Source organism: Anticarsia gemmatalis, chromosome 10 (genome assembly GCF_050436995.1).
Source record: "Anticarsia gemmatalis isolate Benzon Research Colony breed Stoneville strain chromosome 10, ilAntGemm2 primary, whole genome shotgun sequence".
Lineage (NCBI taxonomy): Eukaryota > Metazoa > Arthropoda > Insecta > Lepidoptera > Erebidae > Anticarsia > Anticarsia gemmatalis.
The window spans coordinates 1,389,954-1,414,635 of NC_134754.1; the positions used below are offsets into that span (position 1 = coordinate 1,389,954).

Sequence of the window (24,682 nt, forward strand, 5' to 3'; positions counted from 1 at the left end):
GCGAGCGTTGATAGCGGAGTGGCATAAGTTGGTACCTCCCACGCAAGTGGTTGCAGATTCAAACCCGAGGCAACATATTAACGAGGCGACTTTCCAAGTTATGTATGTATTTATTAAAAATATTGATCACTTGTTCCAACGGTGAAAGAAAACATAGTGATGCAACCTTACATGCCTGAGAATTCTCATTGGCTACTTTAGGTACCCTAACATACCACAAAGTGTTTCTTATAGCATAGAGGATAGAGCACGGAATGCAAGAGAAGCCGCGCAGGTCAGCTAGTAATGAATAAAACTACATACAAACGTAGGATACAATTTTAGACTGTGAATTGAAAATTTAATGAGCGAGTCTCTCGCCCGAGGCCTGTCGGTGTCATTTAATTGTGCAGACATAATTGAAACTGTACCATCGATGTGCACTGAAAAATAAATAAATATAGAACTTCAATGTGGATTTTAAAAATACTTTTTTTACTTCGATCGATAAAGTTATGGGAGAGACTATTTTAGTCGTTTGCTTTCCGCACTATAGGTAAAAGAATGGATGGATGGATAATATGGATATATTAGGTCGGGGAAAAGTCTTTTCGCATTATAGTATGTATGAACTTGTAATAAAATCTCTTTGGCTTCAAGAATCACAAATGAGTACACGGTTCATTAGGTTTCTTTCAGTGAGCTCGTGAGGTATCCAAATATCGAGCTTTTTTGTATAGAGAAAAGATTTTATTACAAGTTCATACAAACTATAATGCAAAAAGACTTTTTCCCCGACCTAATATTTGAGTGGAGCCTCTTCGTGCTTCGGAGGGTACGTTAAAAGACGGTCCCGGTTATTGTCAATTAAGATCGCTAAGCTATGTCAAAGGCCCTTCGGTCGGCTTGATCAACTTTGACACTAGGTTGACCTCCAACCATACAATAATAAAAATAAAAAAAGGTCAATGATGCAATTTTCAGGCCACAAATAGGTTTGGTAATTATATGTATTAAAAATTATTACCACTTGCAGTGAATCAAAACATCGTAAAGAAACCTTGCATACTTAAGAGTTCCTTAAACATTTCTTAGAAGTAAGCAGTCTTCAACTCGCGTTTTCCAACGTAGTCAACTCAAGTCAGTTCGCTAGACTTGTATACAAAAACTTTCCTCTATATAATATTCAATAGTGATTATAGATGACACATCATCAGATTATATCACTATCGTTGTTGAGTAGTTCTAAGAAGTCCAAAACAAGAGCAGTAATATATTTCTTCAATAATGACAACCGGTACCCACAATTTAACGTGCTTTCTGAAACACGAAGAAACTCGCTATGTATAAAATGGTGACCCATCCACAGAACGACCTCGGCAAACGTAGAGCCTACAACGTATCACACTACGAACTAAAACAGCAAGGTACGTCAGCGTTTTCCAACGTAGTCAACTCAAGCCAGTTCGCTAGACTTAATACAAATCTATATAATATTCAACAGTGATTAATTATAGATGACATATCATCAAATTATATCACATTCGTTGTTGAGTAGTTCTAAGAAGTCCAAAACAAGAGCAGTAATATATTTATTAGCAACATCAATCGAACCGCAAGTCGTCTAAATATAACAAACATATGAATGAGACCTTTCAACCCACGCACTATACCCTCGAACGCCTCTGCAAGGTTTTGTAGTTGAAAATGACAGGTACAAACACCCACTCAATACAGATGACACGTTTCATTATCACTTTCTATGTCATTGATATATATAGCCTAGCCTTTTATTTGAACTTTGTTGGTTCGGCTTCTAGTCTCACCGGATGCAGCTGAATGCCAGTATTTTACATAGAGTGACTGCTTATCGAACATCCATTACCCAGTTACCTGAGTTATAACACGATACCCTACGGAAGGACTAGTTCTCTGTTGTTTAACAACATACATTATATAACCTCTTTTATACCTACTTGAAGGTGCAGGCAGAGGCGTATGAAATAAAATCACACCACTTATACCCGGCGGTGTAAACAGAAGTGTATGAAAATTCACCCATATTTCGCCATTAACAATTTTAAAATCCCATGAAAATGGGGGTATATCTCCAAAGTCGTCCGGAGTTTGGTAACGTGCCCAGAATATGGCAATAAGCTTTTCTCCTATTACATTGGGCTAACATTGTTAATTGCAAACCGTTAGTTAAATTTCATACACCTGCGTTTGCAGCTTCGGCTATACCAGATCTGATATTTTGTATGCATACTGGCTGAAATTCGAAGGTTGATGATGTTGCAAAAAATAGTCATCAGTTTATGAGTTCGCACAGATAAACAATGTCTGCCAGGTCATCTTGTTATATTTCAATAAGCAGTTAGGAAGCTGCGACCTTGTGTCTTAAATACCGGATATAATTGAGTACCTAATGTCCGTATAATGACTATCTTAGATACTTGGTTAATCATCTACGTGGATAACGTAAGATTATTTATAGCATTTCGGTAATACGAGCGACGGCAATCACCGGATGCAGCTGAATACAGTTAGTGTTTTACATGGAGCGACTGCCTATTGGGCCTCCACAACCCAGTTAAATGTGTTCTAACACGATACCCTTCGGTAAGACTGGTTGACAGACTTTCAAGCTTCTGACTACTGTTGACTAAAAGGCTGTCAAAGGTTTTTGATAATGACCAGTGTGGGTGTCGCAGTAAGATAGATAAAGCCGTAACATAGTTATATCCCTAGGGATATAATTATACAGTTTAACGTGCTTTCCGAAACACAGAGGAACTCGATATGTATTAGGTCACCCATCCACAGAACGACCTCGGCAAGCGTAGAGTCAACAACAAACTAAAGCAGAACAGTGAGGTACGTTTAGTAATTTATAAAGTATGACGGAGCACAGGTAAAATAAGCATAATAATAATGAAATAACAACAATAAACCGATAAGAGGCATTTTCTAAAGGAAATAGGTCCGGAATTCTCGAGCACATAGTACGACATAGCCGGCTCATAAATAATTCATAGTGGAGCCTTTTGAGTTAGGGCGCCGTTTTCAGCCAGCATTTTATATTAACTTAAGTTCAGATTGTAGGCTCATAGGAATTTGTTCAAGTGAAGATAATTTTAGGCGTGTTTTGTATGTATGTAATATTAACATAAAATCTATACTAATCTATACTAATATTCTAAAGCTGAAGAGTTTGTTTGTTTGATTGTTTGTTTGGTTGTTTGAACGCGCTAATCTCAGGAACTACGGAACCGATTTTAAAAAATATTTCAGTGTCAATTTTCAATAGATAGTCCATTTATCGAGAAGGGCTATAGCCTATATATCATTACGCTACGGCCAATAGGAGCAGAGTTCCACTGAAAAATGTTACAAAAACGGGAAAAAATTGACCCATTCTCTCTTATGACGTGACGCAAGCGAAGTTGCGCGGGTCAGCTAGTTATTATAATATATGAGTACAAAAGGATCCAAGCCCATTACGCTGACAAAAGCGCGTCGATAGAATTGGTTACTTGTTGATTTCTATATATACAGGGTGTCCCAAAACTCAACGATAATCCGAGACAGGATGAAAGGCCAAGTCATACCAGCTATAGGAAAAATAAAAAAAAAAATCCATATCACTTAGTGCAGCAATAATAGACACTTTTCAAAAAATTTGAAATTCCACACCCTTGGTCGCATTTTCAAGTCCTGTGATCACCAATGTCACAATTTCGCTGTGTTTTTTTGAATTTCGTGATCTCAATTAAATATGCTATTAATCGTATAACAAATTAATGCACAAAACATTGTTAATTTAATAAAAAAAGTTAAGTTTTAGTGAGTCATCTTTCTCAAAAATATCGTTAGTCAACTTTGACGCTTCATACTGGAAAAAAAATGTACTACACTACCCTTGGCAAGTTATTTCAAAAGTTGGCGCATTTAATCAAGATTTCAAAATAGTATAACACTTGCCACTTTTCTTGCCATTAAAAATGTTATTTTTATTTGAACGAAGAGTATCCTCGCAAATGGATCGGACGCAGTGGTACAATTTTATGGCATCCTCGCTCCCCCGATCTAAATCTAGTAGATATTTTTTACTGGGAATGCATAAAAGAAAAAGTCTATTCAAAATCAATACAAAATCTATCAGAACTTCGCCAGAAAATTGACACAGCGTCAGAAGAAATAAATGCAAGGAATTTTGCTTGACTGGTGAAAAAATCTTTTGTACGTCGTTGCAGAGCCTGTATTTGTGCCAGAGGAAAGCAATTATTTTAAGTAAAGATGTAATTGAGTCAGTCCATAACAAATATTTAATGTAATAAACATAATAGGTTATAATAATTAAAAAAAAAAAAACAATGAACGAACCATCGATCTTATTTAATTATTCTCCTTAAACTAAAGTAATTCCGAATTGTTTTCCTCTAGCATGAATTCAGGGTCTGCAACGCCTTACAAAAGACCTTTGCACCGGTCAATCAAAATTCCTTGCATTTATTTCCTCTGACGCTGTGTCAATTTTCTGGCTAAGTTATGATAGATTTTGTATTGATTTCGAATAGACTTTTTCTTTTATGCATTCCCAGTAAAAAATATCTACTGGATTTAGATCGGGAGAACAAAGAAGCCATAAAATTGTACCACTGCGTCCGATCCATTTGCGAGGATACTTTTCGTTCAAATAAAAATAACATTTTTAATGGCAAGAAAAGTGGCAAGTGTTATACTATTTTGAAATCTTGATTAAATGCGCCAACTTTTGAAATAACTTGCCAAGGGTAGTGTAGTACATTTTTTTTTCAGTATGAAGCGTCAAAGTTGACTAACGATATTTTTGAGAAAGATGATTCACTAAAACTTAACTTTTTCTATTAAATTAACAATGTTTTGTGCATTAATTTGTTATACGATTAATAGCATATTTAATTGAGATCACGAAATTCAAAAAAACACAGCGAAATTGTGACATTGGTGATCACAGGACTTGAAAATGCGACCAAGGGTGTGGAATTTCAACTTTTTTGAAAAGTGTCTATTATTGCTGAACTAAGTGATATGGAATTTTTTTTTTATTTTTCCTATAGCCGGTATGACTTGGCCTTTCATCCTGTCTCGGATTATCGTTGAGTTTTGGGACACCCTGTATATGAAAACAAAAAAAACAATTATTTACTATTTATTTATTTTTACCACCTACACCACGCACCACGCCACTATCAGTGCATCGAAGGGTTCGATTCCCACACGGAACAAATATTTGTGGAATCCACAAATAATTGTTTCGGGTCTGGTTGTACATTGTTTCCGTTGTTTGTAAAATTCCCCCGACGCAAGTCGCGAGACAAATCTTAGTGCGGGAGTAGTCTTTAAAAAAAACCTAAACACAATATCAGTTTAAATTGTCACACCCACAAACATTTTTATACCCAACAAGTTGTCATTAATTTGCGCCGAGCAAGTACATCGTAAACCAGAGGCGAGCTCATAACGCAGAACATTGTTCTATGTTACACTATTAAGTTGTAGATAAACTGTAGACAGTTAGGACCACTGCTTTTTAATTAAATTTTCAAGTAAAAATTGTTTTGGAAGACGTGGTTTGTGGTAGTCGATACTGTGAGAATTACGATGGGCAATGCTGTTGATGGATGTCTTAAGAAGTCCAGGGGTCGATAGATAATTACTTAAGACAGAAGGTCCTTTAAGTAGAGACTAAATAGATTATTAGACTTGGTATTACATAGATCTCATGACTTTTTACGGGAGAAAACTAAGCTGCGAGTTTTGGGGTTTTTGCAGGATGTTTTAATGGAATTCGATTTACTTAATTAATGTCAAAGTTTATTCTCGGTGTTGTCTACAGTGTAATTCTTTAACTAGTACTAATGCTTATAACTATACTAGCTGACCCGCGCAACTTCGCTTGCGTCACATAAGAGAGAATAGGTCAAAATTTGCCCGCTTCTATTGGTTGTAGCGTGATGAAATATAGCCTAAAGCCTTCCTCGATAAATGGACTATCTAACACTGAAAGAATTTTTCAAATCGGACCAGTAGTTCCTGAGATTAGCGCGTTCAAACAAACAAACAATCAAACAAACAAACTCTTCAGCTTTATAATATTAGTATTAGTATAGATAAAACTATCTTTCTTCGTCAGTCATCTACATCTTCTACTAATCATCTTCAAATAAATAAACCGATACATTATTTATCTTAATTATAATGAATAGTGCTGTGTTTCTAAAATAAAGTAAATTACTGTCATCTGCATAAACCTGCGGATCACTGATGTTCTAAATTGGAGAGTTTGCATGTCTCCGACAAACTACAGGACATAATATATACTTCGAATCTGGCTACTGTAAACCACCAAGGCGAGGTAGCAAAAATTATGTAGGTACAATAAAACCCGAAAACAGACCTCCCAAAATTAAATTACATGTCGAATAACATTTAATTTGTAAAAGTTAAAAAACTGCGTTAATTAACTGAGATAAAAACGTGAGCTGCGTACCTTAATTAGTAATAATAAACCTGCATTTTGAGACCTAGAAATATCAATTTGGACCTAAATAAACAACTGTAATTTAATATTAGTCTCGAGTTTAAATTGTTTGCTTTATGTCAATGCTCTTGTGAATCGCTATAATTTTAGCAGATATGACTAAAGTAAAGGTATTTAATTTTGCTTATTAACCGAGGTGTATAAGTTAATACCTCCCACACAAGTGGTCGCAGGTTCGAACCCGAGGCAACACACCAATGACGTTTCGAAGTTATGTGTGTATTAGAAATAATGATCACATGCTCCAAGGGTGAAGGAAAACAACGTGAAACGAAAACCTTGCATGCCAAAAAAAATTGTTTAATACATTGAGGGCATGCAAAGACCCCAACCCGCACTTGGCCAGCGTGGTAGGCTCAAGGTCTAACCCCTCCCTCATTACGGGAGGAGACCCTCGACCAGCAGTGGGACATTAATGGGTTAAATTTATTTATTTATTTACTTTATGTCAATGCTCTTGTATCGCAATAATTTTAGCAGATATTATAGACATAAAGGTATTTAATTTCGCTTATTTACTTTTATATATTTATGTAGAGAGATTTATAAGAGAAAGTGAAACTGTCGGTCCTGAGCCTGACCTCTCACTGGTCGTGACGGTTTAGCCATTCCACCGGGCTATGAGAGTAAAGGAATAGAGTTTACCTGTGTATTGTGCTCACACTATAAACAAAGTCCTGCACAGTTGGCTGGTTTCAATAAAACTGGCCAAGCCGAATATCGGCCAGGAGGACATGATTCAATAACTATTGTACTGCATAATTATTATCTATTAAGGCCATTGTACTACATATAGTATCAAATAGTTGTCAACTAAGATACACAATCATCAAGGAACAATAGAAAACATGATAACGTTTGAAAATTAACTCGTCTTTACAACTGTTATCGAATCTATCTATACTAATATTATAAAGCTGAAGAGTTTGTTTGTTTGTTTGAACGCGCTAATCTCAGGAACTACTGTGTCAGATTTGTAAAATTCTTTCAGTGTTAGATAACCCATCTATCGAGAAAGGCTATAGGCTATATATCATTACGCTACGACCAATAGGAGCAGAGTAGCAATAAAAAATGTTACAAAAACGGGGAAAATTTTGGCCCATTCTCTCTTATGTGACGCAAGCGAAGTTGCGCGGGTCAGCTAGTGTTATAATAATTACCAGAGCAATGCTCCCACAAATACGAGTGAACGATAAACAACTAGTTATTGAAACAGCTAAATAAATATTGACGTGTTATGTAACGATATTAATGAAATCAGTGTTTGTACATAGATTGTAATTAGCTTGAACCACGGGCTAAAGTTCAGGTGATCTACTTTGATTCATATACGATTAAATTTTGATTGATTTTAATTATTCCCTCGTTCTTTACTAAGTGGTCACCTATCCATGAACTGTCCGCACCAAAGGCTGCTTAACTCACTGTTACAGACTAGGCTCAATTGTTGCATTAACAAATTGTTAGTCAGCGTAGTAACAGGCCTTAAATATGACTAGATGTATGAATGTGAATGAAGCAAAGCAACTGGTATTCTTTAGTCTCTACCTATACACATGAGGAAAAGACGTGATTTTATATGCATAGTGCGTAGTCTTCGACAGGTAAAAAGGCCAAACATTTTTGATGTAGAAATCAGTTGACAAATCAAGAAAAAGTGCATTCAAAGATGCTTTTAGAATGTCATTTCATACTTTCAAGATAAAACAATAAAAGCTAAGCTGAAAATTTAATAAAATGTCATGTTTCACGAACATGTCGAATGCACTCCGGCGAACGTGCGGGGTACAGTCGGCGAGTCGCGAGTAGTCACGACAACACGCTGGCTGCAGGAAATGTATTCGACGGATGAACATTACATAAGATTTTATTTTATGTACTGTGTGCAACAAAAGTGTCATGACGTAATGTAAATGTGGTACCTACTTGTACCTGACTACTTACATACATACATATATTGTATTCGCTTGCGTCACATAAAAAAATGGGTCAAAATTGTCCTCGTTTTTGTAACATTTTATACTGGTACTCTGCCCCTATTGGTCGTAGCGTGATGATAATATATAGCCTTCCTCAATAAATGGGCTATCTAACAATGAAAGTTCCTGAGATTAGCGCGTTCAAACAAACAAACAAACTCTTCAGCTTTATAATATTAGTATAGATTACGCCTTTATGCCATGGGCGTAGACGGAGACCAAACGGTGATTTGGTTTTTGTTTACTTATCTCTGTACTTAAACTTAGTCATACTCATATTGTTAATTTGAAAGTTTGCCTATCTGTTACGGATGTCACGACAAATTGCTGAACCGATTTTGAAAATATTGGAACCAGTGATAATTATTTCTTCGAAAAGAGACTAACGAGTTGCCTCGGGTTCGAACCTGCAAGCTACCAACTTATACCACTGACTCACTCACTTCTAGTCAAATTGGAACTGATAAATTGAAACTATATGACAATATCAAATTATTCCAATGTTCTGTTCATTTCAATCACTTATGGTCACATGATGTGACCATAAGTGATTGAAATACAGTTAATATTACCATTCACAAAGTTGGAATTTGGGACACAGTAGTATATTTTATGTTCAATACTGTTCATTATAGAATATTATTCAATATTATTCATTATTGACTAACATAATGCATTTTATTGTGTTTCAATTTAATGTACCAATACTTTTGCCATATGGCACCAAACTACTATCTTTCCTAGTTATCAATAGCATGATACAATTATACATATGTAGGTCAGGTGCAAAGTACTCGTAACCGGCGGCCCTGTATGACAAGATGTATGGATGTGAATGAGGCAAGGCAAGTTTACAATTATCGTACCGATCGTTTTTTGGGCTCTACCTACCACTATGGGAAAAAGGTGTGTTTTATCGTATGTATTTTATATAATATACTTTCGGGTTTCCAATTAACTAAATATTTATTTTGTTATTCAGAAAAGATTCACGTTTACATTCGGGGCTTTGTTTTACAATGATTTTTAGTAAATTCTCCATGACACAGAGCAAAATGAACTTACACCTACGTACGTACGTATCCCACCCACGTAAGCCTCCAAATACTTTGACGAAAGATTGAAGGATATAATACTATTTTATACGAAACATATCTCAAAAACCACACATACATCACCACAAACTCATCAACGCTATGAAAATCCAGGCACCTGACTAAATAATAATAATACTCTTGCATAACCATAAAGTGAACGCGAATCCCTCGAGCCTCATAACCGTGGGTAGTCGTAAAACACACGCTGTGACGTCACCGGCCGCCATGACACTTCTTACCACGCGATATTAAAAGTGTAAAATTGAACTTGTTGTTCATGGTTTTAATATGGTGAGGCGAAGGTAAATTTTATATACCACGCCTGCAATTTCAACGTGATTTTCTCAGTATTTTCTGAGACAAAAAGGCTCATATGTTTCGAGGAAATAATGCTGTGGAAAAGGTGTTAACATTTTTAAAGTCGATTTAGCAGTTTCGTAGAAAATATCTCAGGAACAAAGTTACGTAGCTTTCTTCTTAAATTACACGTGTCAGGGAAGTTACGAGCTCAAGGTTTTTTTAAATAAAAAAAATACAGGTTATGCGAAGATATCGAATGAATTAAGGAACGAGATCATTACAGATGATGAGAGCATCAACTTAAACTGATACTTGCTGCTGATATTTAAGTATATTATTTGAGATTAAAGAACTAGCATGAACATAAAATCTGTTGTTTTCAAGGGAACCCATGCAGCGTGACGTCATATTGTGTTAAATATATACTTTATTGCCAATTAAACCGCAGTTCTTTATAAGAATCGCAAGATAACATCTAAATACAACTGGTTACGGATATAAAACAACACATTAATGTATCCAAAAGTTATTTTTATCATCTACAGTCGTGTTATGAACCAAAAATAAACACAATTTCCGAAACTTAATTTCCGAGCTATAACTGCCAAAATATTTATTTTGAAACGAACCCATCAGATATTTATTTTACGCACTAATTTGCATATTATCTGTCGATGATAATGATTATTATTTAACAAATACAATATTGGCAAGTTTATGAGGTAATTTAATTTAATCACTGGCAACATTCATTACGAATTCGGGTTTCATTTTACATAAAAATATTTTTTTTGTTAAAAGTAAATGCGTTAAAAGTAGACTTACCTGTTTTCGCAAATGCAGCCCACTTAAGCCAATTAAGTGAGTACCTGAAAAAAGTTTATAATGAGAATTGATTAATCGTGCTCCATGATTAATTAACTTTCAAAGTAGAGGGTTGCATTTTGATACGTCAAGATCACGTTATTAAAATAAATAATTACTTTTTATAAAGTGGTAGAAGTAGTCGAAAAAGATTTAAAAGACGAAAAGTGTAACACTAGTCAACGCAAAAGAGGTAAAAAGATACAATGAAACTTGCAGAATGGATTATTTATCGATAATTATACAGCCCTCCAATTTAATTTGTTAAATTATTTAGGGACTTTATTTATTTCATAAATTCTTGTAAAAAAAGCTTCTACAAAAGTAGTAGTAAAATAAAAATAAACGCATAACTAGAATTAAAATTGCATGCAAAACAAAGTCATTACTAAGTCTATCATTATCTATAGTTAGTAACAAATTTAATAGTACACCTAATAATATACAGAGTAAATAGACAATAGAAGACTTCATAGTGACAAGTTAACTACTGAGAGTCTGTATCTAATCATTGTATCAACATAGAGTACTTTGTTTGTCATGTAATAGCATACTTGTAAGATAGAGTGATTGACAATGAAGTCTTAATTATATTGTCTACTAAAAGCCGCCCGCGACTACGTCCGCGTGAAAACCCTTCCCGTGTAAATCCCAATCCCTCGGAAACTCCGGGATAAAAAGTAGCCTATGTGTTATTCTGGGCCTTCAGCTACCTACATACCAAATTTCATTGTAATCGATTAAGTAGTATTGGCGTGAAAGAGTAACAAACATAATTATACATACTCACAAGCTTTCGCATTTATAATATTAGTAGGATGTAGGGGTAAAGCAAGGAGAGGTCGCAAATTATGATAAAAAAATATTCGTAACAGTTAAAATATTTTCAGTATGTTGGTGTAGTGATTTTATGATAATCAGACCTTATTTTTGACTAATGTTTAGTTTGACAGGTTATGAATATGTGTCAAACGAGTTCGATAGAGTGACAGTAGATGTAAACAAGTACTGTCAAAATTCCTTCTGATAAGTTATCTGGTACTTATCCAGAAGTGGAGACACCAGGCCTAATATTGCTACGACTACTATTATAGTCATCAGAACTATGTAGACTAAGGAAGGCAGGTCTTTAGGTAATAAAAAAAAATACATCAAGCTATACATTTATACAATGTTCATAATATATTTAAAATTATGCAAAAAAATACTTTTATAATGCAAATATCGTATCCGGAACTATACTACCACTGAGATAAATAATACTAAATATTAGCTATAATTTCAAAAGCTATAATCCGTATCGTCACATCCCATTAATTTTTATACGAAAAATTCCACAAAAGGTTAGCAATATCTATGATAAACAAAATCGCGAATATCACTCCCCAATCAAAAACACCCTGTATAAACCCATAGATAACGTTAAATGGACGATTTTATTTTTTATTATGACACCCACACCGAGGCGCTGAGCCATTCAGCCTAATGAGGTTGCCAGGATAAAATATAACAATATGTTGCCATACTGCTGTTATTATCTGTGGTACTGCTTGCCGCGATTTGGAGATTCGTTTTAATGGTAGATAAAGTTAATAAAAGGGTTTTAATGGACTGATAAAATAGTACATTTAACTCCACGTAAAGGGGAGATGGTTTAAACAGTAATCTACTGACCAATTGCCCAACGTTAACTGGCCAGCATGATAGACTAAGGCCTAACCACTTTTAGTCGTAAGAGAATTTTTATCTCGAGAGTAGAAATTGCTGCAACTATAAAATATGATTCCTAACCCTTTACGGGCGTCAGTAGCTCAATGGTTAAGGTGACTGCGATGCCACTATCTTCGCGTTAGGAGATCGTGGATTTGTGGCAGCGACAGCGTATCGCCATGCCACTATCTATGATCATTAGATTTTATGGGAGTGTGGTTGTATATTCTGTCCGACTTTTGTATGTTTGTAAAAATCCTCGCTATACAAGAGTAACTAACAAGAGTTGTCGTCATAAAGAAATTAAATACAATCGCATTACTAACTATCTGTACCGATTTCTCGCCAATACTCCTAAATTTTGGGTTAAATCATAGCGCTATATTCTTTCCTCAACCATGACAAAATAAACAAAAAAATAAAGTAACTCAATATAGCAAAATGACTAGTATAAAAACAGAGCTGCCTTGAATTCCGGATATGTGTGTATAAATCTACGCTCGCGACGTATACCTAATAAAGTCTTCTTTACTAAATAAACAACTTGGAAAAAAGGCACGATTTACGACCTTTAGTCAAACCACGATTTATAACAAAAACTATTATTTATTCACGAAAAAACATCTGTAAAAACGAATATAAGAAAACGATAATTTACCTTTTATATACGTTCTTAAAATAGAATCGTTTTATGTGAATTAAAATCTTTAAAATAATTATTTGTTCATCTAATCTTATATGGTGCCTTACATAACTTGAGTATTACGCTATTCTGCCCTATTCTTATGAAATCTATTGATATTGATCTGCCTTTACTGAATATGCATTTTAGAAATGAACTGCCCTCTGAAAAGCTTTAGCTACCTATTCCAAAAATCTGTAATTTATACACCAAAATATGTCTGCGAAAATAAAAAAAACTGGGTAAAATAACACCCATTATCACACATGACTTTATCCCTGTAATAAGCGCGTATTTGATACGGGCATTTCAGGAAACTAACTACATTCTGAAAAACGTGACCTATTATTTATTTCTACGCTTAAATATTCTTGCTAAAATGGTAAAGACTGGGTGCAACCACTTCTACTACAAATGACTCTATCCTATCTGAAGGTACACTTTTCTATGTACACCACACTTAAGTAATATACATAACAATTTCAATGCTATCAAACTTTCAACAACACTACAAGTCATTGACACCCGACCAATCTTAATAAAGACGGTAAAAAGCGGTGTCCATCGTATCATCGGGGAGGCGGTAGGGGGCGCTATGGGCCGTGAAATATTGAGAGGGTCATCGTACAGCGGCTCTCAAACTTAAACACGAGTATAGATGGCGTTGATGTCGCGATGTGTCGTAAAATGGATTGAGTTGTTGCGTTATGAGTTTAGGTGGTGAACGTGTGTGAAATGATCACTTTAGAGATTCTCTTTTTATGTTTATATGGACTTAGAGATAGGAATGAAGCTATTATACATTAACAACTTCGATTTGCTTGACGTTTCGGCCAGTTTGCACCAGTTACAGTCTCCAGCTTGCTGTGTGGAGCAATGTTTTATTAACTATTCGTTGCGATTTTTCCTTATCATTGTGGTATTTAGTTCTACCTACTCCCTAGAAATCATAGTATATTGTTTTTTGAAAAACATTTTATAAAAACAAACAAACAAAATATCGGTTTGTAAAATATTTCAAACACAAATAAAACAGCGAAATAAAATACAAAGTATTTCAATATGTACCGTACAGAAAGTAATTTCCTTGCCGTATCCTAAACAGTCAGGAAACAAGGATAGAACTAACATTTGTGTACATGAGCCGATGTTAATTTACGCAGCCATTTGTCGAGTTAACACAAACATGGCCGACAAATAAACTAGGACTCATCCTCTCGACCCGTCAACTGGTATACGTTTTACATACGAAATAACATCGCTTACTAAGGTTTTACTTTTTTTCTATTTGAACGTTTATAAATATTTTGAGATAGAAAGCAGCAATTTCTTAGCAAAGAAGCTATATATTAGCTTAGCCTTTGGTCCAAACTATGCAGGAGTCGGCTTCCAGTCTCACCGGATGCAGCTTGATACCAGTGTTTTACATGGAGCGACTGCCTATCTGACCTCCAAAACTTACCTGGGTTATAATACGATACCCTTCGGTAAGACTGGTTGTCAGACTTTCAAGCTTCTGTCTACTGTTAACGTTTGTCGAAGATCTTCGAAAATTACTGCCGGGACCAACAATTTAACGTGCCTTCCGAAACACGGAGGAACTCGATATATAAGATGAATATTAGGTACTTAAAAGTGCATAATGGAAGCCTTAATCTTCGGTATTCAATATCAATCAGTATCTATCAATGGCCGTAAATTCATTGGTTGTAACTTGGAAAAGTACAAGTATTTGCTACCGTGAATTCATATTTCCAGTCAAAAACCTATATCTATAATTAGAATATGTTTTAAATATATTATTTAAATGATACCAATAAACTTATAGGATACGTGGTAATTCACACTGGATATATAAAAGATTAATTGCAATCAGTTTCCTTTTTAACTACATTAAAATTTTATTATAATATAGTATGTTAACCGTCTGTCTGGCTTCCGATCATTAAGGTTTTTCAATCTTAAGTGCTGCCGTTAGAGATTTCCTAGCATGCCTTAATGTACTTAAACAGTACCTTATACTCTTCTTTTGAACCATATTGAGATAGTCAAAAAGATGTAGGAAAATAAAACAGAAGCATGATTGAATATAATATAAGGTTTTCTCTTCAGTCTCTTTATTATTTTGGGTACGCTTTAAAATGAAAACAGTAGCATGATTCTCTATTACTACCGTTGACAACCGGCTAGCTATCGAGATTTTTTGTATAAAAAACGGATAAACGTCTCTATCGGGAGCCGTAGGAACTATTTTCGATACATTTCAAATATCAAACTCTGGTTATTCGATAGTTTAGAGAAGAGAATCGCGCTACAAATACCTTATATACGCTATGTTGAAGTAACACTAGTCCAAAACGTTAACTTAAATTGTACAGGATTAGCTTTAACCAACGACATTTCTATTTAAACCATGTAACGTGAGCCGTGACACGGTGTACGTAACCGAAGGCAGATATTTACCCTTGCGGCCGGTCTCGTGCAACGATTGACATGTTTAGTGTGTACACGCCGGCGACCGCTTACATTGCTGCATTAGCTCCTAGCTATTTACGTACACTACATTCAAAGTCGACGATCGAATTGAAATTTTGAGAACGTATTTTGGACGTTTTGGTAGAGCAGAGAAAGGCTAGTTTTTTGAGTATTTACTTCCCGTGAGTGAATGGCCAAACGAAGGCAACGTACTTATAACTTTTTGTATTTATGTGTATTTTAGAAATAGTTATCGTTTAAATATTAAAGAAATACATCGTGGGAAAACCTGAAGAATAAACGTGTAATTGATGTTATGCAAATGCCCCATCTTGCACCTTCTTATTTCAGGAGAAATCCGTGCATAACACTAACAAAATAACCACTATCATACCGGTTAGTAGTTTTCTTAACTAGAAACTAAGGTCGCAAAACTTAACAAATTCTTACCACTACCAACTATTAAGTGGCTATTGAGAAATTTCGTATTAATTGACATGTTTCCTATTAATAGACAGGTGTGAATGCCCGTATTCCGAATAAACACTAATTTCCAGTATTAAACTCTTGATCCGAAACCGATACGACGGTACGTAAACATACCAAGTGTAGAACCGTGCTACTGTTTTATTCAAAACAATTTCTTCAGTATGAGAAACTTGTCAGTACTCAGTGGCGTCGTAATTAAATTTTAATCTCCGTCGAACTATTGTCTGAGCAAAACCAACAAAGATGCGGGGATGAAAGTTGGGAACTAACAGCTGTATCTAGAGACACAGTTATGTCAAACTGTGGGAGTAAGGGGACTCGCATGGTAGAGTACAAAGCGATCTTTTGAGAGGTTATCTTTAGTTCTATGATATGAAGTTCTGTAGTGGTATTTTCTGCAATCGGTCCCGAGCAGTAATTGACATTCTCGGAGAAAATAGTTCTTGCAAAGTTAACCAGAGGCGCTAAGCAGTTTTCATACCTGCCAATAGTAATACGAAATCGCTCTACTAAATGCCATCAACAGTACAGTAGCAGATTAGTAGATTACTACCGATCCAAAAGCCAGTGTATGGATATGCCTAGGTATTTCAATTTTGATTTCGTGTTACTCAGTACCAATTAACTACTAGCAAATTTGTCTTAACGTATATTCCGGACTTATATGAAAAAGAAAATCAGATATAAAAAAAAACTACTCACAAGTTCAAGACGAAATTAGTGCAGGAATACGAAATATTGAACTTACGTAGAACTAAAACACTTAATAAGTAGCAACCTCAACACATGCCAGCAACACGTGTATACCCCTAAATACGCCAACAAAAACCTTTATTTACTAGAAAAAAAACCTTCAAACAACACGAGCGTCCTAATACACATTTAATGAACAAACCTTCCCACAGTACTAACTTGTTATTAAAGGAGAGAGTAAATAAATGTAAATAACGCTCGGACAATTTGGCACAGAGCTTTAATTAAACTGTTTTAATTAATATTATAATGTGATACATGGGCGTATTGTTGATATAAAACAAGTTTGTGATCACATGTGTTGTTATTGCATTGAAAACAGTAGGCGTGAATATAATGTACTTTTTCATTGCATAATATTACTTATCAATAATATTACGAATATATAATACTAGTTTCTACCAGCGACTTCGTCCGCCACCTGAATTTTTCCATGGGAATGCGTCATTTTCCCGGAATAAAAAGTAGCTTATGTCCTTTCTCGGGTATTAAAATATCACTGTACCAAATTTCATGCAAATTGGTTTAGTAGTTTAGGCGTGATTGAGTAACAGACAGACAGACAGAGTTACTTTCACATTTATAATATTAGTATGAATAATATATCAATAATAATACCAATTGTCGTAGAGAGGATGTGCACGGACAAAAAAATAAAGAAACAGATTTCAACTTAAGGACACTTTTTTAAAATATTTTTTACTTTTAACTAAAGTACAATAAAGTTAGTACAGTCAAATACGGGTCTCTTACTATCACCATGTTAAACTTAACGAGCATCTAAATATGTAAATATAATTTACATATTTAGTTACATAAAGAATTGTTTTTATAGTGAAACTAAAATAAATTGCTTACAATTCTGTACAAGATACATAATGACAATCTATACTAATATTATCTATACTAATATTATAAAGCTGAAGAGTTTGTTTGTTTGTTTGAACGCGCTAATCTCAGGAACTACTGGTCCGATTCGGAAAATACTTTCAGTGTTAGATAGTCTATTCATCGAGGAAGGTTATAGGCTATATATCATCACGCTACTACTAATAGGAGCAGAGTACCAGTGAAAAATGTTACAAAAACGGGGAAAATTTTGATCCATTCTCTCTTATGTGACGCAAGCGAAGTTGCGCGGGTCAGCTAGTTAAACATAAATTACATACATCAATGTATATATTGTAACATGTACAAAATAAATTATTACACTTAAACTATTATTGAAGCCTACTTGCTCCTTCGCCCAATAACTCACAAGCCTTACAACTTAAAACGATCACACAATCAATGTACTTATGTTAAACAGCTATATAATAATATGTAAAACTTTCTCCTACTTCCAGTTTGTACCACAATTCATCCGAGTTCTATATCAAACGTTCAAGACTGATTAGGAATTTATACGACTTCGACGAATAAGGAATTTTCAACTTCAGGAAGCAATGCAAGTTCGAAAAGGATAGCGGTATACATGCCCTATATTGCCGTCTCCCTCTCGCGGTAGAACTTGGATCGCTTTAACATGTCTTTGATTCTGTTTAGTAGTTTTGTTTGACGTAAGAGTCGAAGATTCAAACTTAAGGTGCAAGAATGACTTTAAGTTATGTGGGTTTTAGAAAGCATTGTTCTAAACTATGTCTGTTGGCGCATGTATCGATTAGAAATTAATTAATGGACTAATTTTGTTCTATTGATTTTTCAACAATAGACTGAGTGATTCATTGATAATGTATTTTGTTGTGATGTAATAAACTCATCATAGTAGTCGTTTGAACTAAGAAACTTTAAACAAACTAGCCGTCTTTCTGTGGTCTGAATAAATAATTATAATCTGATTTTTATTTACTTTGATCTCCGTCTATAATACATTTATAATAACAAATCTCTTTGAGAGGAATATGCTTTAAAAGCGTTACATATTTTTATTCACGGTCCAACAATACGTATAAGATAGTCAAACAAAACTTTGAGAACCATCCTACTTATTCACCGAAGGTTATTTCGTAGCCATTTTGCAATACATTGTTTGTTCAATTTATACTCCCCTGTTCTCTAGAGATGCGTTACTGTATTGTTGCACCTATCGAACTATACCCCAACCTTAGCGCTATGCAAATAAGGTCTAATTTCCTTTGAAAACGTATAAATGTTATTTGTTGTTCCGTCTTGAGGAAATGTTGCGTTTTCGCCACTTAGGAGTCAGTGAACTTTAGGGCACTCGAATACGAAGTTCCAGGTAACTTTTGTATTTGATGAAAAAACTTTACAAATTGTCGACTGTTCGTGCTAAATCTGCATTGTAAGTTGTCTCTGGTTTTAATGGCGGCAAATTGCTTTTGTGCGGCAAATTGTTGTTTATTTTTTACTGTTTGTATAGTTAGGTAAATTAGCTTGAAGGGTTTTTTTTTACTTAGTATTTCGTAATAGTTGAACAATGGTGAACGTCAATTTGATAGACACTACGCAGAACATCGCTGTTATCACTGAAATCGAAGGAAAATAGCAATGTCCTTCTACAATATAGTGACTCTACAACGGCAACAGTTATCAACTGAGAAACACAATAGTCCCCATTTTAGGAATTACATATTATTCTATTTTTCCCTAAAATTATGAAAAAATAATGCGATACAATAAAGTTTTTAATTTTTCTTAAAAAACTTCGTTAACTCGCATCGTTCAGTCTATTCTTTAAAACGTTAATTTTAAATTTGGAACAATAATATTAAATTCAAGTTGAAAAAGTAATTGCTTCAGACAATAGGGCTTTGCGTAAAGGCCTTTTTAGCCAATCAGTTTTGTTGTTTTAAAATCAGAGTAGGAACATGGGTTACTTGAAAAACATCGAGACCGATTTAACTTGAAAGTACTGTAACAAATCAATTAAAAGACGAAACCAATTTCCATTTCAAGAACAAACTTTTTAATGGCTGCCTTGTATATAATCCGGCTATTACAAACTACTTATGAACGATATCATAAATAATTAAAGTTTCGTTGTAAAGTTACTCTCAAACTTAATTATGAAAGGATCTTTTCACTTTTTTAAACTTTCACTTTTAAAAAAGACAACTCCCGCACTAAGAATTGCTCTTGTGTCGCGGGGACTTTTACAAACATACAAACAACGGACACAAAGCACAACCAGACCCGAAACAATTATTTGTGGAACGCACAAATAATTGTCCCGTGTGGGAATCGAACCCACGACCTCCCGTTGCAGTGGTATCGGCGTGGCGACCTAAACCACTGCGCCACGGAGGCAGTCAATCTGTTTCGTATTTTGGTTGAAATTTAATATTTAATTGTTAAGTGCAGTGTGCGGTGCATAGAGCGACCCCTAGTGAGGGTTTCGTGAGTTATAGCGGTCTGTATGTAAATATATTTTAACATCCCTAGGGCTTTCGAGAAAAAACATTCGGAGATATTTTTTGCGCGTAACTGCAAGCGTGTTTATATTTTTAGCAACGAATTAATAAAATTTACTGTAGATTTTATGTTTATTTGTTAAATTGACTTAATACAGTGTTTTACACATAAGAATACAATCTGTGTGTTGCGACTTAAGCGGTTAACTTATATATTTATGCGAAAATTGCGACAGAAAGACAGATAGTGTGTCCAAGAAGATAAATCGTAGGTAGTAGTGTTTCAGATACATTTCTCTCACTATTAGCGTAGAAAATTACAAATACAATACATGAAAAATAAAACGTATTTACAAGTTGACACAAAGCCATCTTTTCAAATTCAAAACGCGACGCGACCACACACTTTCCACCCTCGTATTTCCTCTTGCATTAATTCAGACAGGTTTATGCAAAAATAACGATCGTAAAGGACATCGCTAAATAAACACATTTCATTTTAATTCCCTTTTCATGGCCGCCGGCGACCGAATTTATAGTCAACGCAAGAACTAAAAATGCACGCCAAGAATTAAATTTTCAAAGCCAATTCGCGGGAATACTAGGTTTGAAATTCAAGTTTCATATAAAACGATTTTATACAAACGTTGTGAATATTAAGGGTGTGTTTTGTTACGTTCGAATCCATAGTTTTATTCTCCATTCTAATATTTTAAAGTCTAACTTTATATGATTCTCTTATAGCTAAACCGCTTAGCAGATTCCGATAATTTTTTAACTAAAATATAGTTTAAAAGTCGGAGTGAAACAAAGACTGATATTCTCTTCAAAAAAGTACTAAGCTAGTCACCATTAGTTAGTAAATGCGTAAAACTGTTTGTAACGCGCTAACGTCTAAATCGTTTAACCAATTTTGATGAATGTTTGCATGGAGATACCCAAAGATCCAAGCCCGTAAATAGGTTACTTTCTTTCAAGAACAACCTACAAACATTGAATTATGTTTTATAAACTTTAAAAACAAGTGTGCGAGTAAAACCGCGTGGGTTAGACGTTTTTTCAAATGTTCGAAGTAAGGGTAGATGCTATTGATTAATTAGATTACACAGTGGATGAACAGAATGCTCTCTGCTTTTGTAATGTTATACATTCGGTCTGGTGAGCATTATAAATATTATTTTAATACATTTGCGTAATTTTAACTTGCGGTTTATGCGCTCAAAATGTCTGACAATGAATTGTTAGCGATAAATTAAGAGTAAAACATAGAATATACCTAACTTGATATTTGTTTTTGATGTATAAATGTGTCTCTTATAGATTCCTTCGTACATTACCGGCCGAATCACCTAAATTGTTTCTAAGAAAACTCGATTGGTATAATTTTTCTTGTAGCGAAATATGATATCTTAGCTATACTATCCATCTATATGTAACTAAACATACTCTCCTATTCCATGTCTACAATTTTCAGAAAACACGTGTAAGAAAACCGAAAATTACCGACGAAAACCAGGAAACCGTAATTAACCTTTTGTTGCATTAACCGTCATTCCCTTGCTCGGCGTGTTACCGGTAACGAATAGTAACAGGTAAACCGGTAATAGTCGGTAACACAATATGCGTAAATTCGATTAGACATCGATAGGGGTTGACCCTCCCCTCCGAGAGGGATAAACGAAATAAAAGTACAGGTAGCCAGGGTTCTTGTTGAATATATTTATACATTTTAATGCAATATTCCCGTTGTGAGTACAGAATGAGGCGTCCATAGCCAGTTGCGCTTACCATTCGGTAAATGATCTGTAGGTTAAGCAAACGTTGGCGCGGTCATTCCATAGATGGGCGACCGCATAGTGGTATTTGAATTGGACGTCTCCGTGCTTCGCAGGGCACGTAAAAAGCCGGTCCCGGTTGTTGTCAATTAAGATAACAATCGTTAAGCCACTAGGTTGATCACTAACCATACGATCAGAGAGTCAGAGAGAGTACAGATTTTTTTATATAAGAATCAATTTTATTCACGAATCAATATAAAGAGGTAAGATATGTTTTATATAACCAGCAGTAAATATCTGTATGAGTATTATTACGATGAATACGAACGAATGCAGCTTTAATTAAAAATAGCCGGTTTTAATGCCCTTCAAAATGATTTCTTATGACATTTTTTCAGTTGCATTACCTAGTCATGTCTAGTAATCATTGACAACAGCATAAGCTAGTATATTATTATGTTCATAAGTATGAAGTAATTACTGTTTTACTAAATCTGGGGGCACGGAAGTGCCCCCGCAAGTCGAGCAAAAAAAAAGCGGCACGGCCGTAACATCCTTTTCTCGAAGCAATTCGGGCTATTTTTGACACCCCTATAATTTCGTTGTGGATAAAACAAGAAGCCTGGATTTTCAGCAACTAATTAGTCATTGTATAAACACGGTATGTTTAAAATTTCAGTCAATTTGAACCAGTAGTTTAGGAATGACAACCTGTTAAAATTTTGAATTTTGTCACTCACTGATTCACTGACTCACTGACTCACCGATCATCAAAAGTCTAAGGTACTTCTAGCAGACTTAGAAGCTTAAAATTTAGAATACAAATAGGGTTTAGTGTCTTAATCATGGGAAAATTTTAATATTTTCTAATTTCGGTCCAGTTTTCTAAATACACCAACTGCAACAATAACTTTGTAATCCCATATAAATGTATAAGATTACAAGGTTACATTTGCAGTTAATGAATTATTATTACAGTAGAAAATAAAATAAATAGGTGTAAATAGGTACCTACTATATGAGACATAACGGGGGAGGGGGTATAGGGTGGATAAGGGTGTTTAGCCCATGAAACTGAACAACATTCCCATAGGAAAATATGTTGAATTATGAAAAAAAAAACGTCTTTCCATACAAATTGGACTTATGTTCGCTCTACAAAAAGAAGTGAGATGCCATCAAAAACATTCTGTAAAAACCTCAAGTCTCGCCGTAAAAAGTTGTGAGATCGATATAATACCAAGTCGATTAATCTATTTAGTCTCTACTTAAAGGACCTTCTGTCTTAAGTTATTACGTATGTTATTATCATGCCAATTTAAAAAAAATACCTTTAAAACAATTAGATCGACTTGGTCATCGCAAGAAAACACAAATTCGCCATTAACATTTCAGGAGCATTAACTTCTCGTCGTGCTGTGTAGTGTGATACATACTAATAAATAAATCATGCGATGGCCAGGTCGGTCTAATTGTTTTAAAGGTATTTTTTTTAAATTGGCATGATAATAACATACGTAATAACTTAAGACAGAAGGTCCTTTAAGTAGAGACTAAATAGATTAATCGACTTGGTATTATATCGATCTCACAACTTTTTACGGCGAGACTTGAGGTTTTTACAGAATGTTTTTGATGGCATAATATTTAGATGTAATTGTTCACGAACTAAAAATATTTTGCCCCAATGCCGCATTTGTATAATAAAACTACATTTAACTACTGTCAATTTCACGATATTCCTGATCCATTACAATCACAATATTGAACAAGTTACGTAGAACACGAGAGTGCACTAACAATTCTATGTTTCAACAAATTCCAGGTAACCTGTATACTCTAGCTTTGTACATTCTATTATTTGAACTCCCGGCTTTTCCTGGATTTTACAGTACTGAAAATTCAGAGTCCTAATTTCAAACAAGAGCGGCTGTGTTCCGTATTTCCACTGATTCCTATGTCATTATTTTGCTTCTGGTAACAGACAATTTCCTAGCGGCAGGTTAGTTTTAGTTATGAATCGTATGGTTTATATTGTAGTCAATTTAGTGTCAAAGTAGCTTGATATGCCAAAAACCTGACATGACTTAACGACTGTTCTTAATTGACACCAGCCAAGATCAACTTTTACATGCCCTGTAAAGCACGGATACCCGAGCATTTGGTAGTAACCCATCTTAGTTATATGCGCGACAAAATTGCTTATATCATTGATCATTTGCCAACTGGTGGGGACATCTAGCAGCAAGGTAAGAAACCACAACAATAGTATTGAGTTCCAATGTTTTTTGTGTCAATTACAGACTTTTCAAACGAAATGAAATTAATACAGTGTATTAAATAAGCTTACACAAGAGTACATAAAATATTCAAGAGTAAAAAGAAACTGTACGAGAAAGAGCCAAATTAACACAATATTAAACTGAAATGGCTTTCGTAGGAACTTATTGGCAATACTCCAGACTATTCTTTCTTAAATTAAAGTAAAAAAATACGTTTAAGGTTTCGCTCACATACACTACTGATAATATACTCGTAATGGAACACTATTTACGTATTAACGGGTATCAAGAGTTTAACAATTCAAATGCGCTGTAAAAGGAGTTCCGATGGCGC

General features: G+C 34.7%; 1 protein-coding gene across 1 annotated transcript in view; it reads right to left on the minus strand.

The window, feature by feature from the left end:
* gogo (thrombospondin-1 like protein golden goal) overlaps positions 1–24,682 on the minus strand; it is a 293,513-nt gene that overhangs the window by 214,052 nt on the left and 54,779 nt on the right. Inside the window, exon 2 of the mRNA XM_076118881.1 lies at positions 10,770–10,813. The gene's annotated coding sequence lies outside the window, so the exon portion shown is untranslated. The remainder of the gene's footprint in view (positions 1–10,769; positions 10,814–24,682) is intronic.